Source organism: Phlebotomus papatasi, chromosome 1, assembly GCF_024763615.1.
Source record: "Phlebotomus papatasi isolate M1 chromosome 1, Ppap_2.1, whole genome shotgun sequence".
Classification (NCBI taxonomy): domain Eukaryota; kingdom Metazoa; phylum Arthropoda; class Insecta; order Diptera; family Psychodidae; genus Phlebotomus; species Phlebotomus papatasi.
In genome coordinates, this window is record NC_077222.1 from 16,045,261 (window position 1) to 16,061,673 (window position 16,413).

Sequence of the window (16,413 nt, forward strand, 5' to 3'; positions counted from 1 at the left end):
CTTCGGCAAATGCCAAGGAACTTTCCAATTGAACATTTTATAGAAGGTTACACTGAAATAAAATTGCGCTTAAAAGCCACAAATAACACGGGTAATCGATAAATTGTTGCTGTTCTGATTTCAATCTGTGAATATTTATACTCTGTTTTTTTCTATTCCAATAATATAAAATTAAAATTGTTAAATTTAGCATTATAAATGCTTAGATTAACACATCCTTCACTTTATTGTGTAATTTTTTACACATGTTTATACACACGTTTTTAAAAAGTTAGCTGGATTTAGGTTAACACAGGTAATGCATTACACACACTTACGACTTAAGCCGAGAGAAGGTTTAAGGTAATTGTAATTAAAATATTCGAGTGGTAACTGACGTTATGTAGAATTTTAAAGATTCAGGGAGATCACCTCCTTCCGGGCGCGTCAGTGGTGTTTCTCTTTTCAGGGACATGAAAAACACACAGGATCCTTTGCCAAAGCTTTCGACGCTGCAGTGCGCCTTCCTCAGTGGTTAAAAAGGAGGGTAATTTTTATTGGAGACTGTCATGAATACATTTCTTTGTTGGTTTTTAACTCACTCAAACTGTAATATTGTCTCTGAAAATTGTCTTAAAAATATCTCCACTACTCCTAATGAGGGAACACTAAACATTTAACGAAAAAAAATTTGTGTCCCTGAAAAGAGAAACACCACTGACGCGCCCGAAAGGAGGTGATCTCACTGAATCTGTAATTAAAATAATGATCAAATTACATTTGCATCAGATCCTACTAATCCGTATCTCGGCTTAAGCTGCGGGGAAAACTGATGGGAATTTAATCAAAGCAATATTTCAATTACAATTACGTTAAGCCGTCTTTCGGCTTAAACCTAAATTCTAGCAGTCTATGAATAATGTTAAAAAAGACAGATTTAGTTTAGTTTCCTCTGATCTTTAAAATAGAACTAATCAGCACTGAAATTAACATTAATTGTAGTTTCCTGTTAGAATGAAATTCGAGTTAATAACTTCTTAAAATTGTGTTTCACAAAATTTTGTTATCAGTATTGAATCAGGCAACACTAATTCTCGCAGTTCCAGTCTTAAGTTACTTCTATAAAGACATCTTAAAATCTTCAATCTGTAAGATGATATTTATAGGGACTTATGTGTAAAAGCAAATTTTGAGAATTCTCTATAGAATACACTTAATTTAAAAACTGCAAGAATTAGTATTGCCTGCTTTAATAGTAAATGCAACGATATTTCGTATTTCACTCTAATTTAAGACTTTGTATTACTGTGTTGTCGGATATAGGATTAACATTAAGATTAATACTTTCCGAACTACGAGAATGGTAAAAAAGATAGCAAGTATTTTATATTACCTCTCTTTCGTATTTCTCTATTGCGTACAAAGTTGTCAGGCTTGCCAGGTATAAAACCCCTCGAAAACTAACCGAATAATATACTTTCATCTCTTATCAGGGGAAATACGAACCTCAAACCTGGGGTTTAGCCTTATGGTTCAACTGCTATAATTTTTCAATAAACAATATTTTTGAGTAAATTAGATGTGATTCATTCATAATCACACCTATTTTCAGATAGTATTATATTTATAGTATTTGACTTAATATCTTGAAAAAATCACTAAAATGCTTTTGCTTTAAAAAATCTAGTTCTTCGAAAAATAAGCTAAATCACTAGTGTGAAGATCGCATAACCTAAAATCTTATAGTTTAACATTAAAGTTTAAAAATCAAGTTTCAAAATGTTTTTTTTTTTCAGTTTAAAAAATAGAAAAAAACCAAAGAGAAATAATATAAAACTTATGGAAATTTGTTTTAAAAAATGGTTAGAACTGCTAGAATTTTGGAATATATTATAGATTCTAATTATATACAAGATTACTTAAGTTTGTGTATTTAATTCTGTTATATAACGAATAAAGTGTATAGATTATTACTAAGCCTTTGGAAATACAGAAAAAAAAATTCATGTAATTTTAATGCATCTGCTAGAAAAATAACACGGTCCGTAAGCTTGTTTATTGACTGTCCTGACATATTACATGAAAATGATTATTATTAGTAAGCAAAAAAAAGGATATTTGAAATAAAATGATCAGGAAAGCCAACTATTATTTAATTATTTTACGGATTAGCTATGACACACCATAAACGGTGATGTCTGGACTACTGGAAAAGAGGTCTTTTTCTTTCTCTGACTTCTTTCTCATGACTTATTCTAAGTAGTAAAGGAAACTTAATGCAAAAGTAAAGAGTTATTTAATTCGGGGAATGAGTAAAATATTGAGGATAGGGGAGACTGGGGTAAAAAGTCACAAAACGGATATTTTATTTTTTTAAAAAGTACTCGAATGCCCCAGAAATTTCCAATTAGCGCAGTTTTATAAGAAATTTACCGCTCTACAACTTTGTGAAAGTATTTTTCCTCTATTTTGTAAGGAAATACGTTTATCGAGCCTTTTTCTAAAAGGTAATTTTTTGACCATTCTCAAAAATGATGGGGCAAATAGTATCAGGCATGGGATATTATCATATTATGATTCTCTTTGTTACGGGATTCCGTAAATAAAAAAATACCTAGATAACAATTTTCATAGGAAATTTACTTCTCTACACCTTTGTAAAACACCATTTTTTCTAACTGAACGATAAAAACGATTTTCAAGCTATTTTAGAAAAAAAACACACAAAAGACTGCAAATCGTTTGACCAATGCAAACAATAAGCGGCGACACATGGCATTGACGTTTTCTTTTGCCGTGAGACATCATAAATTTTTTCAGTTTTTCTTACTTTTTGCTCCATAGCTTTTGTTACTTTTTACCCCAAGTGGTCGTTTTTAATAAAAATATTTCTTGAGAGAAGAATCTTTGTAAAATTCTAAAATAGATAGCGGCTTCGTATTCAAAGAATCCAAGTAATTTAGGAAATAATCATCAGTGCATAAATTTTGAATAATAAGTACACTGAGAAAAAAACGGGGGTGCGATTAACTTTTTTTCCTCATAACTTTAACACTTTTTAGGTGTAAAAATATATCAACATTTTTTAATGTTAATTTTACACCTCTTTAAGGGTAAAAATAATATGAAAAGAGTAACTTTAACCCTTAATACACCTGAAAAGCATATTATTTACACCGATTTCGGATCAATACTGCAGGGTAAAATTAACATTTCCGGAATGTTATTTTAACTTTTTCGGATTTCTCTCAGTGTAGCTAATAATTGATATATTCTTCAATGAAAATATTTTAAAAATAGGGCTAAAAATTTTGATATTTTTTATTTTCTAAATTCCTTGTTCGAATTCGAAGAAACATACAACATCGAAGAAGGTTTATGGAAACTATTTGTGGTAAAAATTTTAAGCCGCTATCTTATTTATCCTGGAAGATATTGAATTTTGAAATTTTCGGTTTGTGACTGTTTGCCCCAGTCTTTCCTATAATTCAGCTTATTGTCGAGTTCTAAAGGATATCGTGTTATATGCCTCGACTTACTGTTTTCTTGTTCAGAAAGTCAATGTGTTTGAACCTTAATATCTGTAGAAGTTCATTAGCATAAAAAACCAAACAAAAGATATTAATTTGCTTTATAAATTAAGCAATCCCTCTTAAGATGACGGTCTCTGTCTGAACTTTTATTGATGAAAATCCCATGGAGTCAGAGCAAGGAAGTCTCGAAGAATGCTAAAGAAAGCTCTTAGGGAAAACTTTGTGATTTAAATCCAATTAATTAAACCGTGAATTGAGAGAATGTTCATTAGCAAGAAAGTGCCACTAAATAATCCGAGTCGTTTCTCTGGCAAACATTCCCCTTTACCCAGCAACTGTTGCAGAGACAGCAGAGACCCACCAGTAACAATTCAATTAATTTGTCGGCTGTTGAACCCTATATTTTCCCAATGAATAGCCTCAGGCCAAAACATTGGCCAAAAGAGCATGGTGATGTGAGAAGGAAAAAAAAGCGTCAAAAATGCAAAGAATTCCAGAGCAAAAATTCCAACTGAGTGTATTCCTCCAAATGAAATGTATCAAATGCAAAATATTGCATAGCATACAAGTCAGGGAGGCTCGGATGGAATGTTGTAACTTGACATTGGTCATTGAATAATCATAAACCTTGAAAACTTGTACGAAATGTAGGGCAAACTATTAGGAGTGTTGGAAACGAGTGCAAAGAGATTTTTATGCTCTTCCACCCAACTCCATATGGCATGACTTTCATTGGGCCTGGGTGGATTTAAGAGGAATTAAATGATATATAATTTCTGTTATATACAATTTCTACTTGGCCCCTCTCAAAATTTGCATGATGCTGGTGGATGAAGTGAATCAGGCCAAGCAAATTCTCATGAGATTATCCACCTCACTTGGGGCAGTTTATTACAAAAACACGCATCAGTCAGTCAATTGTGAAGGCTGGGCAAACATGTGTGGTTAAAATTCAATAAAAGTGTTAATTGGTGTACTTGAAGTGTCACGAAAATTTTAATGTGTGGAACTGGATTAGCCCTTTCTATACCCACAAAATAACTGTCTGGTTCCTTTTCACTGATCCCGCCAGAAGAAAAAAAAGTAAACCACGACAAAAAGACGTTAAATAAATAAATTTGAAAGAAAAAGCCCTCCTTGAATCAACATGCTTCTTGTCAAACTGCCACATCATCGCGAGCAATTTCAGATGATTTTTTAGACACTCGTTGGAAGGCTTTTAAGGAAATTAAACTCAATGATGTCACTCTGTGGACTAACATTTTTCTTCAAGACATGAATCTTTCTCCATAGGACTTCCTCTTGGATAAACTTTTCACAATTAATAGCCCAACTAAATGACTCTCGAGGATTTATTGATGTGATTCATGGAATTTTTGCTTCCTCAAAAAGCTCACAATAGGACCATCAATAATTCTTAAGTATGCCAAAACACGGTCTTTGGAATTTATATAGGGCCAAGCAGAGCAGTTTGAAGAGTAAGTTATGCTTTATTAGGGACACCTCTTACTTAGCACTAACTCTTTAAAAATATTTAACTTAAGTAATCTAAATAAAAAGCTCAGGGTAAGTGTACGAAATTTCGGCCAGCTTGCAATTCCGGCCATTTGTTTTGTTTCTCGAATTTTCATGAATTTTTAGTTTTTGCAAACTCTAACAAACATGAAAAAAGTAACAAAATATGTTGCTTCGACAAGTAAGATGATGTGAAAAGGACATTGGAAGAATTATGAAAGAGCAAGGAACTATGCGAATAAAGGTGGGCGAAATAGGCCACCACAGCTATGACAACATTTTTATTCATTTCAAAATGTGTTAAGAATGATTTTAGACAAAATAAAGACGATAAACTGTTGACGAGGTTCCAAGTAACACTCCTTAACTGTGTTATCACACTTGCACATTAAAATTTTAATATGATTCACATTAATTGTCGCTGGTGAGAGTCCAAATGTGTAATTTGTGTGTTTCAATAATTTTATATTCAAAATTTGATCTATTTGTTGATAAAAAGGTGGACTTGCCCCGCAAAATTTGATATAAATTGGTTTATAGCATTAATGCGAAAAATTAATGCGATTTTCTCTCTAATTTTTTAATGTGAAAAATATTTATGCTTTAGGTAAATTTAAACTTATCTTTTGCAGGCCAAGTCCACTTCTTTATCAATAAATAGAAAAACCTCAAATATTGAGTGACTCAAAGACACAAATAACATATTTGGACGCTCACAAGGGATAATTAATGTGAATCACATTAAAATTTTAATGTGCAAGTGTGATAACGCCGTAAGAAGAAGTAATAAAAAATCAATTTGTATTAAAAATATTACATTTCAAACTTGAGACTTTGGCGGTTTTATGCAACTATGCCGAAATTTGGCGCACTTACCCTAAATTTATACTAAATAGTAGGGGAAAGTACTTTCTCTTCGAACGTTCATGCCTTCGAATAATGTGAATTTTCTTTTAGTTTTCCTAATAAACTTATACATTTCTATTAATTAATTAGTTGGCTTATCCTCAATTGTTGATAATTCCGTGATAATTTAGTGTAAATCTCTTACGAAAAACAAAAGAAATTCGCATTATTCGAAGGCATGAACGTTCGAAGAGAGAGCACTTTCTCCTAATATCAATTTTAATTTAAATTATCAGAATAATTAAGGATCGAAATAAAAAGGATTGTGATGAAATATTATTTTTAGATTCGATCAAATTTTGTGTGTCACCTGTGTCACATTAAATTAATACCCATGTAACAAAGTATGGGCAGGCTTTAGGTTTCGCACTCACTCTGGTTTCGAACACTTCATATTTTTCTAAAATGCTTTTTATGAATCTGATTTTTTTCAGAAAATGTGTGACTTAAAACTAGCTATTAAAATATATTGTCATACATTGGTCAGACTTATTAATGCCCTCTACACACTACAGAAAAATATGTCCATATTTGACAAACGTAGGGAATTTGCATCAATATGGGCAAGAGTGTCTCTATTGTCTAGAGGCCATATAGCCATATAGGGAAAATATGAAATGTACGAAGCCTGAAAGTCTTCCCCTGTAGTCATTTTGACGTTATTTTTTCATCACCTTAACAACTAAAAATGAATAAAGTAGAAAATTAAACAACTAAAAAAGTAAAGTGACGCATTCTTAAGGGGTTTAAGAGCTTTAATAGAAATTTAAACGGAAAAGCCTCATTATAAGTTTTTTGAAGTGCATTAAAAACTTTGTCGATGTTTTGGTTCTATAAGTCAATTATTTTGCTTCGTGGGTATTCACGTTAATCGCTTGTTAATTTACCTCACATTTTCCCCAAATATGACGCTTATAGCAAGTATCTGATTTATTAAATTTCTATTTTAACAATCACTTTTATATGGTATTAAAAAAATCAAATGATAAGAAAAATTATGTTGGAAAAATAATATTGAAAAAACTTGCATTTTTGTAATTATCAGGGGTACGAACGCTACTGAAAGGTAGAGGAAACTGGGGTACCACTGAACACGGGGTAGCACCGAATACTGGGATTTTTTAATTAGATATTGGACTTCAGTGGATGAGACCTGTATGAATTATGAATTTATAGATACTCTAGTGATGTTTGTCCACTGAAGAAATATTCGTCATAGTCAAAGTGATTTAGAAATAAAAATCATTTTCCGTGCTACCCCATGTTCGTTGGTGTCGCAGTTTCCCCTAAATGTCATCGCTAAAACGTCTTATTCAAGGGATGATTCATAAGCAATTAGAGTGGATTGGGTTCCCGGATTACTAAAAAAAAACAAATAATATGGGTTCCCCGAGTTTCCTGTGTGTTCACAGAAAAATTTATGAGTTCCCCAACTTCCCTGAAAAATGTATGGATTTCCAGGGTTCCCTGAAGACCTATATGGGTTCCGCGTGAGTTTCCTGACAAAAAAAGGGTTTGCTGTGGGTTCCTTGACAAAATATAGAGGTTCCGCGAGTTTTCCGTGAGTTTCTTAGCCAGATTGGTTGAGTTTCCCAAAATTAGTTACACCTTGGGGATCTTCGGGGCGCAATAGGCAAGACCATTGGGTCTTGCGTTCGTGTGAGTTCGAGTCCCGCCAGGTACAAGCAACCGCATGTCAGAAAAAGACATTTTCACTATAATAAAACGTAATAAAATGTACCGTCTCTACCCAAATAACTCTGGGAGCATGAAAGAAGCATCCACACCACGGAACAGGCGCTCCTGTCCGATCGTCAGACGACGTAGTCCAGTAGAGGAATTCTGTAATTTTCGTGGCATTGTCACGCGTGAGTTCGAAACCTGACAATGCCATTCGAGCTTATTTTTGTCATATCATATGAGTTCGAAAATAAAATTCATTGATTTTTTAATGAAATCCCTTTACTTGATGATTTTATGAAAATACAGTACGTCTTGGTTGATTTGTTTAACAAAATTCATTGTCATTTGAATTGCCAGAAAACTCAAATATGTGACTTCTGACAATGCCACATGAGCTTAAATGGCAATGTCACGGCTACAGAATCGCATTTTCGAAAAAGCTCTCCTAAGATTCGAACCCAATTTGTCATATAGCATTGCCAGAGCGTTACAGAATTCCCCTCCAGGGTACCAGATTATCAGAGGTTTTGAATTGGAGTACAATGAGTCAAACAAAAATCAAATATGAGTTGCATGCATAGCCAGATAAGTCAGAAAATAGTAAATTTGTCGTAAAAATAGCATTATATTTACTTTACCAAAAATTTACAGGGAAGTTTGACCACTATTTCATTTGCGGCATCATTTATTAATCTCAATTGTAATAGAAAATCTTGAAAATTCCGTTTTCTTTCCTTAGTTCTTGCAGTATGATAATATGTATTTTGCTACTTGGGTATATCTTTGGAAATTTACCCAAAAGCAACGCCAAGTCAAAAATATTGTAAGCTTAAACTTCAAGATTTTAATTCTAAGTTTATTTATTTTCCGAGAAAATAATTTATATTACTTTCGTCCCAGTAGAGTGGAACATCCGAAGAAACATTTGCGATCAGGGAATAGTTTAAGGGAAATGTTTGTTATTGGCAAATATCTTTTATACAAAGTTTTTTTTCAAGTTCAGTGATAACATTGAAGTCAAGGAATTGAGAGTTGATGAACAAAAATGTCTAATTTTTTTCACTATTGTTTTTTTAGTCTGATGTAAATGTGTATAGGGGAAAGTACTCATTCTTTGTACCGTCCCAAGCTTGATAATGACTAAATTTTTCCTATGTTTTTCAATAAATGTGACGAATGTGACTCATAGCACCCGTATTTAAAAAACTAGGGGAAAAGTATCGTGTTATTAAAACATATTGCAGAATCTCATTTATTCAAAAACATAGGAAAAATTTAGTCGTTATCAAGCTCAAGACCGTGCAAAGCATGGGCACTTTCTCCTATTCAGATTTAAATTTAACACATTTTCAGCGTTTTGCTCTAGGGGGAAATGGGGCACCTTTAAAATTGGGATTTTTCACTTACTTTTAAATAAAATTGAGCCTTATCGTGGTATAATTTAGCTGCACAAAGAGATCGAGAAGCGAAATTATATTATGATATGGCACAGTTCCACTTAAAAATAGGTGAAAAAACACAATTTCAAAGGTGCCCTACTTCCCCCTATAGCAAAGTTACAAAATAATAAGACGTTTATTTTAAAATAAATTAAATAAAAGCAAACAATTTTTGGTCAGTAAACATTTTAAGTTGATTCATAAATTCTGATAAATCAGTCCGAAATTGCCAGAATTATTTCACTATTTTGGGCATTTACAGTTCAGAATTTCCGCATTATTTATCAATTTTAATAAATAAATCGTGATATGAAATAACAATGTGTTCGGAATGCCCTTTTCGCCCCTAAACTCTCAAAATATCTTCAGATTCAAGACCATCAGTCAAATACGAGTCTTATTGTATAATTTTTACGGTGAATAAATTCATAAGGGGAGCATAAGTTATGATGATTCTGCATAAAGGGTGAGATAGCCTAGAAAGCGTAGAAATCATGGAAAATCCACCCACATTTTCGCATTTGTGGAGAAAGTTTTATTAAATTTCTGAGCAAAATTCCAACAAAGTTCTCCCAAGAAGCAATTAATTTCCGCCCAAAAGTACCACAGAAATTTATAACTGAGCAACCCCTTGATAATTTATCTGTTGATTAATGGTGGGAAAATGTCAAAGATATCATATGAGAGTTTTTGGCGTGGAAAAAAGGCACTGGGGGAGGACAATTTTCTTGCACGGTGCAGATAAAACTTTCAACGCCAAAGAAATTAAAATGAATTATTTTGTCGCGTCTGAAGCAAATTCTTGCCACTCATGTGTCTCATGGCATTGGCCTAAAACTTTGGATGCGGTGTTATATGGAGCTTTCCACCCCGTTCGCCCCCTTCCAAAGCTTTTGCATTAGTGCAAAGTGAAAAATTCCCATCCATGGCATTGATGGCATTTTTGGGATTCTCCCTCACCCATCAAATACTCCACTTGCCAATTTAGCCCTGAGGTCCTCCTCTCTTCTAACCTGTTGACCGGAATATGATTATGACCTGATTCCGCTGGACTTGGAGAATGTGTCCCATTTAGCCAGAAAACACCGGCAGGAACGAAGGTCACCGCACGAGCATGGAATTTATTGGAGCATTCCGGTGTTGTTTGTGGGAGGAGGCCTCTATATGTTGACCTCTTCCTGAGCGAGAGATACGACAATATCTTTGCTGAGATTCCCGCTTCCGGATTCTCCCGTGCTCTCTGGTATGTCTGTGTGACCTAAATTTTGCCAACCCCGAACAGAGGCAACCCCCAACAGGTCATGGTCGGCTCGGTAGCACAAAAAAAAACATACACCAGAGAGCATTCCTATATCGACTGCTCTTGATGGATATGCCAGGGGGGTGAATGTGCAATATTGAATCCCAACCTAGACTGTCTATCCAATTTATCCACTGATTTTTGCCCCCCTATGCACCTCCACCTAATTTCTCCAAGCCATCCGTGAGTAATTAGGGAAATTGCTGGAGAAAATTGAGAATGAATTTTTCACAATTACCAATATGAGGAAAATGTTACAGGGCGGTGGTTCTAAGGATGGATATATCAAGGAGTTCAAGTTAAAAAAAAAATGATGTGTTCTTGATCGGAATTGCCCTACTTTACATCTTATTGAGCACAGAGGCAAGATATTCATTTCTTCAACAAAATCACAGTTTATTTGTTTTAATTTAGCATAAATACAGATTGCAGTGTCTAATTAAATTGTTAATTAAGGCATGGTAAATAAATAATTGAATTAAACTGGATTTCTTGGAGGTGTTAATCACCTCTGGGGAATGCTGAACAAATATCATGTCAATATGATTAAGTGTTTTGGTTAAACTTTGTTCAGAAACTTTGCCTGCAGCAATGTTTTTTGCAATATTAAAATTGTTTCTTCACACCGAATAGTTTGATGTATCAGTTAATTTTCAGTTATACCACATAATGAGATGGATAAAGGTTTTGTATTTATATTAAATGGTAATTTTAACCGTTTCAGGCAAAAATTAAATAATTTTTTTTATTTTTCTTAAAAATAAGAATAGGTCTGCAATTTTCAAAAAAAAAGTCTGTCAAAATCGTCATACTGGCAAAAAAGAATTTAATTTATTTTCACAGAAATTATAGAATAAAAATAAAAGAAAACAAAAATTTTCGAAAATTTCAACTTGTATGTAACCATACAACTCTTTTTTGGGAAATAAAATCGTAAGGTAGCGCTAGCGGGTAGGTCATAATCAGAAATTCATCCATCGTCTTGTGTAACGTACTATTTTAGCACAGACAACATACCACTCAAAACACTTTCCTGCAATTTGGACATAGAGGCAACATTCATTTTAAAGTATAAATTTGTGAGTATCACCTTACAAGGGGAGGAACCCTACTGTCTCCCGTGGATCGGGACGAAACTTGGCATGTAAGTAGGGTCCATATAGAAAGTTAACCAGCCACTGGCTTTTTACTGTGCGGCCATTAGAAGTAGTCATTGTGACCATTCATAGTCATGAATTTCTTATATATGAAAGATTCTTTTAACATTTGTTGCTATTTTTATTTGACCTGAAAATGCGTTTTAATTATGTTAAAGCTTGGTTTGTGAGTTACTGATGAACGTCAGAACCCTTTCATGTGATACACCTTCATGGTAATGTCATAGGTCATCCGAGTAAACATTATACTTTTTCAAGGAAAATAATATTTTTAATATCAGCGAATTTTTATTTCAGATTGTTTAAAAATAGCGAATGGGAGAAATTTCTTATTCTTCTGTTCCTTCTTTTCCTCTTTAAATTTTACTGCTGCCGGATTTCTTTTTCTTTCTAGTAAGATCTACATTGCATACTTTTTCGTCTTCAATTTTTTTTATTACAGAAATATTTGTTTTTTGTTCATATGTCTGCCATTTTTTATTCGATTTTGATGAGTAAGTAGTCGTTAGGAAAGTCCCAATGAGCTTTATAACATACCCAAAAATCATAAAAATCGGAAAATTACAACTATCAAATTTTCAAGATAAAAAATACTTCTTCGGCTGAATTAACGTTTGACTACATTAACAGCGAATTATATTAAAATTATGTGGTTAGTTTTGTCTATATGAGTTTTAATTTACTTTTTAAAATTCTACTTTGAAATGTTTGGAAAATATTTAAAAAAAAACAATAATAGTTAGTCTGAAATTTTCAAAAATACACATTTTCTATACAATATAAAAATATTGGATTTTTTTTATCATAAGTAATCATTATCATCAACATGTAATTTAAAATTTTTGCACAATTTCAGGAAGAACACAATTTATTTAAAAAATATATAAGAAAATTTTGATACCTATTTTGCGTTACAAATTCCTTCATGCGAGATATCGAGTTTGGAAATTGTTGGAAAACTGCATTTCCCTTGGAGATAGAAGATAGTGGTCTTCGGAAAAATGGAAAAGCAAGAAATTTGTCATTCTGACCTGACCCTATGATATCATTAGAGATCTGCGAAAGATTTTCCAATCTTGCAAAAAATTGAATATGAACTATTGTATTCTCCTACTCTATCTTTTATTTATTCGAACAATGCAAATATATAGATATTAGACTTCTTTGAATATTAATGGAAATTACGCAAGATTATTGCAGTTATATTTTTATTTAATTAACGGGATACTACTTTATTAGAAAGAAAAGAATTTCACGATATGCTACTTTAGGTGATTTAGGACAGAAGATATGATCTTCCAGTTGCATTTGGTTTTCTGTCTATAACTGCAAAACTACTTGACCAAACATAAACATTAATATTTATATGAAAATGAAACGTCTCGATCCGCTCTATAATTTTCTAGAATATTTAAACATCGTCAAACCTCCTCTAGTTGCGCTAAAATCGCTTTGAAAGTTTTGACTTTGAAATTTTGACAGTTGTAATTTTCCGATTTTTATGATTTTTCGGTATGTTATAAAGCTCATTGGGACCTTCCTAACGACTACTTACTCATCAAAATCGAATAAAAAATGGCAAACATATGAACAAAAAACAAATATTTCTGTAATAAAAAAAATTGAAGACGAAAAAGTATGCAATGTAGATCTTACTAGAAAGAAAAAGAAATCCGGCAGCAGTAAAATTTAAAGAGGAAAAGAAGGAACAGAAGAATAAGAAATTTCTCCCATTCGCTATTTTTAAACAATCTGAAATAAAAATTCGCTGATATTAAAAATATTATTTTCCTTGAAAAAGTATAATGTTTACTCGGATGACCTATGACATTACCATGAAGGTGTATCACATGAAAGGGTTCTGACGTTCATCAGTAACTCACAAACCAAGCTTTAACATAATTAAAACGCATTTTCAGGTCAAAGAAAAATAGCAACAAATGTTAAAAGAATCTTTCATATATAAGAAATTCATGACTATGAATGGTCACAATGACTACTTCTAATGGCCGCACAGTAAAAAGCCAGTGGCTGGTTAACTTTCTATATGGACCCTACTTACATGCCAAGTTTCGTCCCGATCCACGGGAGACAGTTGGGTTCCTCCCCTTGTTAGATAATATTTAGAATAATAGATTATTATGTCTAACGCACAATAAAATTTGTTTTGTAAATATATTTTTGACATTTTAGTAAGAGTGAGTGAGATCTCAATATCGTTATCTCTCTCACTCTCATATGCAATTTTGAAAACATGTTTACAAACAAAAATTATTGTGCGCTGGTCATTATTTTTAATAAAATAATATTATAAAAAAAACAATTTTAATATTTACAAAAGTAACTAAAACATTTCAAAGGTTCAAATTAAAAAAATGAGTGCTTTTAATGTTCTCTTTTAAGAAATATTTTCAAAAATAGTTATCTAAATGACCAGCGCACAATAAGTTTTGTTTGTAAACATGTTTTCAAAATTTCCCATGAGAATGAGCAAGATCAATAGATCTAGATCTTACTCACTCTCATTGAAATATCAAAAACATGTTTACTAAACAAAAGTTATTGTGCGGTGGGCAAAACACTTAAAAGCAGTATTATTATTATTATCTAAAATTGAATTGAATAATAAACTAAGAAAAAAATTAAAAATTCGCTTGCAAAGTTATTCTAAATTAATTTTAATAAAAACCACCAAATAATAATAATAATGATAAAGAATTCAGAACGGTTTCAAAAGTAATTCTTTCCAAAAAATTAATTAATTAAAATTTGTTTAGTCGTAGTTTCTTAACACAATTACGCCTGACTAATCCAGATGAAGTTTATCTTCTTAATTTATTTAAAATAATCATACAAAAAAAGTATTTCGTAATATTGTTTGTAAATGTTTGTGAAATCCTACTGAAACTTACGTAATGCTCGCAAATTGTATAACATTCAAAAAAGTTTGTCAGTTTGTCCTTTTTTTTACGAACATTGTTCGTAATATGATAACTTTACGTACACTTTTTGGTCCTTTAAAAACATTTGTTTGTATGCATTTTTGTTTGTCCGACAAAACATTACGAAGAAATGACCAAATTGTGACGAACATTCACGAACAAATGTTCGAAAGAAAAAGAAATGATCGTCAAGTAATAATATTACGAATCAGGTTTGTGAAAAAATACAAACTTTTACGAATTTTTTGCGACTTATAACGAGCATTTCGTAAGTGCACAATAGTAATACACAAACATTTACAAACATTTAAATTCAAATTACTCTGAAAATAAGTTTTATAAAGTGGACAAATGGATCTTGTTAACATTTTGTCAAAAGGATGTTGTTTACAAATTTGACTAAACGTATTTATACCTTTTGCATGGACAAACATCCTTTTGATAAACTATTAACAAGATCCAGTTGACCGGGAATTTGACAAAACTTTTCCACGTGAATTAAAGGACATTTTTTTGACTAACCGGACTAATCCTTCTTCTTGTTATTTTTACAAAACTTTTCCATAATCTCCACAAATTTCTCTTGTGAATTTGACAAAACTTTTCTTTAAACTATGCTCACTTCATGAAGTGAACTTCAAATTAAAGATTTTAAGTTTAAAAAAAGTTTTTTGTATAATCTACTTAATATTTTTAAGATAAAATTAGTTTCTTTTGCAATGCCATTGAAAGCATTTTATGATAAAATTGTTCGTTCCCTCGCACTCGAATGATGTAAAAAAGGATACAAATAGTGTGAATTGGTATTGATTTGAAATCGTTTGTACTATCTCAGTTATACAATGGTAGTGAAATCATATAGTGTGAAATCTGTTCACTTTAATAATTGGAAGAATATAAAATAATCCTATTTTTGAGTAAATAAAAAATTATGAATCATACTAAATACAGAAAATTAGGATTATACAAATCCTTTTTGTGAAAAAATAACTTTTTTTCGTTTTTGCTCTTTCATTTTTACATAAAAAACAATTACATTTGACTGAGTAGGGAAAGCTTTTGAAGCTTCGTGCATTCGTTCACACTCTTTATATTTTTACCATAATCCTTCAATGAATATGATTTATATTTTCTCAAAAAATGTGTGAGTTAAGACTAAGTGTTAAGATATCGATGGCTCAGAATGAGACTCGAATATTATAAAAATTCCGATGATCACCAGTGAGAATTTTTTTCACCTCAACACTAAAACACCTTTTAAATTTTGCCCATTTGTTAATCTTGCCCAGAGCTTTCGGTCCGGATATGGACCTTCTTCAGTGGCTATAAAGGATATTTTATTTCATTAACAGTTATATTATATACAAGGTCGTTTATTGTACAATTTTAAATTTGGGCAAGATTTAAAAGGTGTTTTAGTCTTGAGGTGAAGAAAACTCACTGGTGATCACCGAAATTCTTATAATCAACTCATCACACTAGTTGAATGTAACTTGAAACGAAAATTTTACATGCTAAGTATAAGGTTTTTAAGATTGAAAAAGCCTGTAACTTTGAGAATAAATAATTTTCAGCTTTTTTAATAGTACCAAAAAGCTAAAAAAACGAATTTTGTAGAAATTCGAGTTGTTAGAGTTTTATCCTGATCCTGAGCCGTCGATATATTGCCGTAGATAGGTCAGTATCATTAAAGATTACAGGAATATGGAAAAATATGAAGCGTTCTAAGCCAGACTGTATGCGAAGCCTGAAAGCCTTCCGTTGCACCTGTTTTTGATTTAAAACACTACAAGTGTTAAGTGTGTTAGATGTTTTCAATACAAATTGTGAAAGTCCTAAAAGCGGTATGCAGATTTTTAACCAAATTATTTACCCCTAGAATTTTACATATAGCTTGAGCTTTAACTGCATTTTTTATTCGACGACTCAGAATATAAGCCGAACAGCTCGATTTTTTAC

The 16,413-nt window shown here is 32.0% G+C and overlaps 2 protein-coding genes across 3 annotated transcripts in view; both read right to left on the reverse strand.

The window, feature by feature from the left end:
- The window catches only part of LOC129797994 (probable U2 small nuclear ribonucleoprotein A'), a 92,196-nt gene that overhangs the window by 68,848 nt on the left and 6,935 nt on the right, over positions 1–16,413 (reverse strand). The window lies entirely within an intron of this gene.
- LOC129797991 (neuropeptide SIFamide receptor-like) overlaps positions 1–16,413 on the reverse strand; it is a 116,722-nt gene that overhangs the window by 45,820 nt on the left and 54,489 nt on the right. The window lies entirely within an intron of this gene.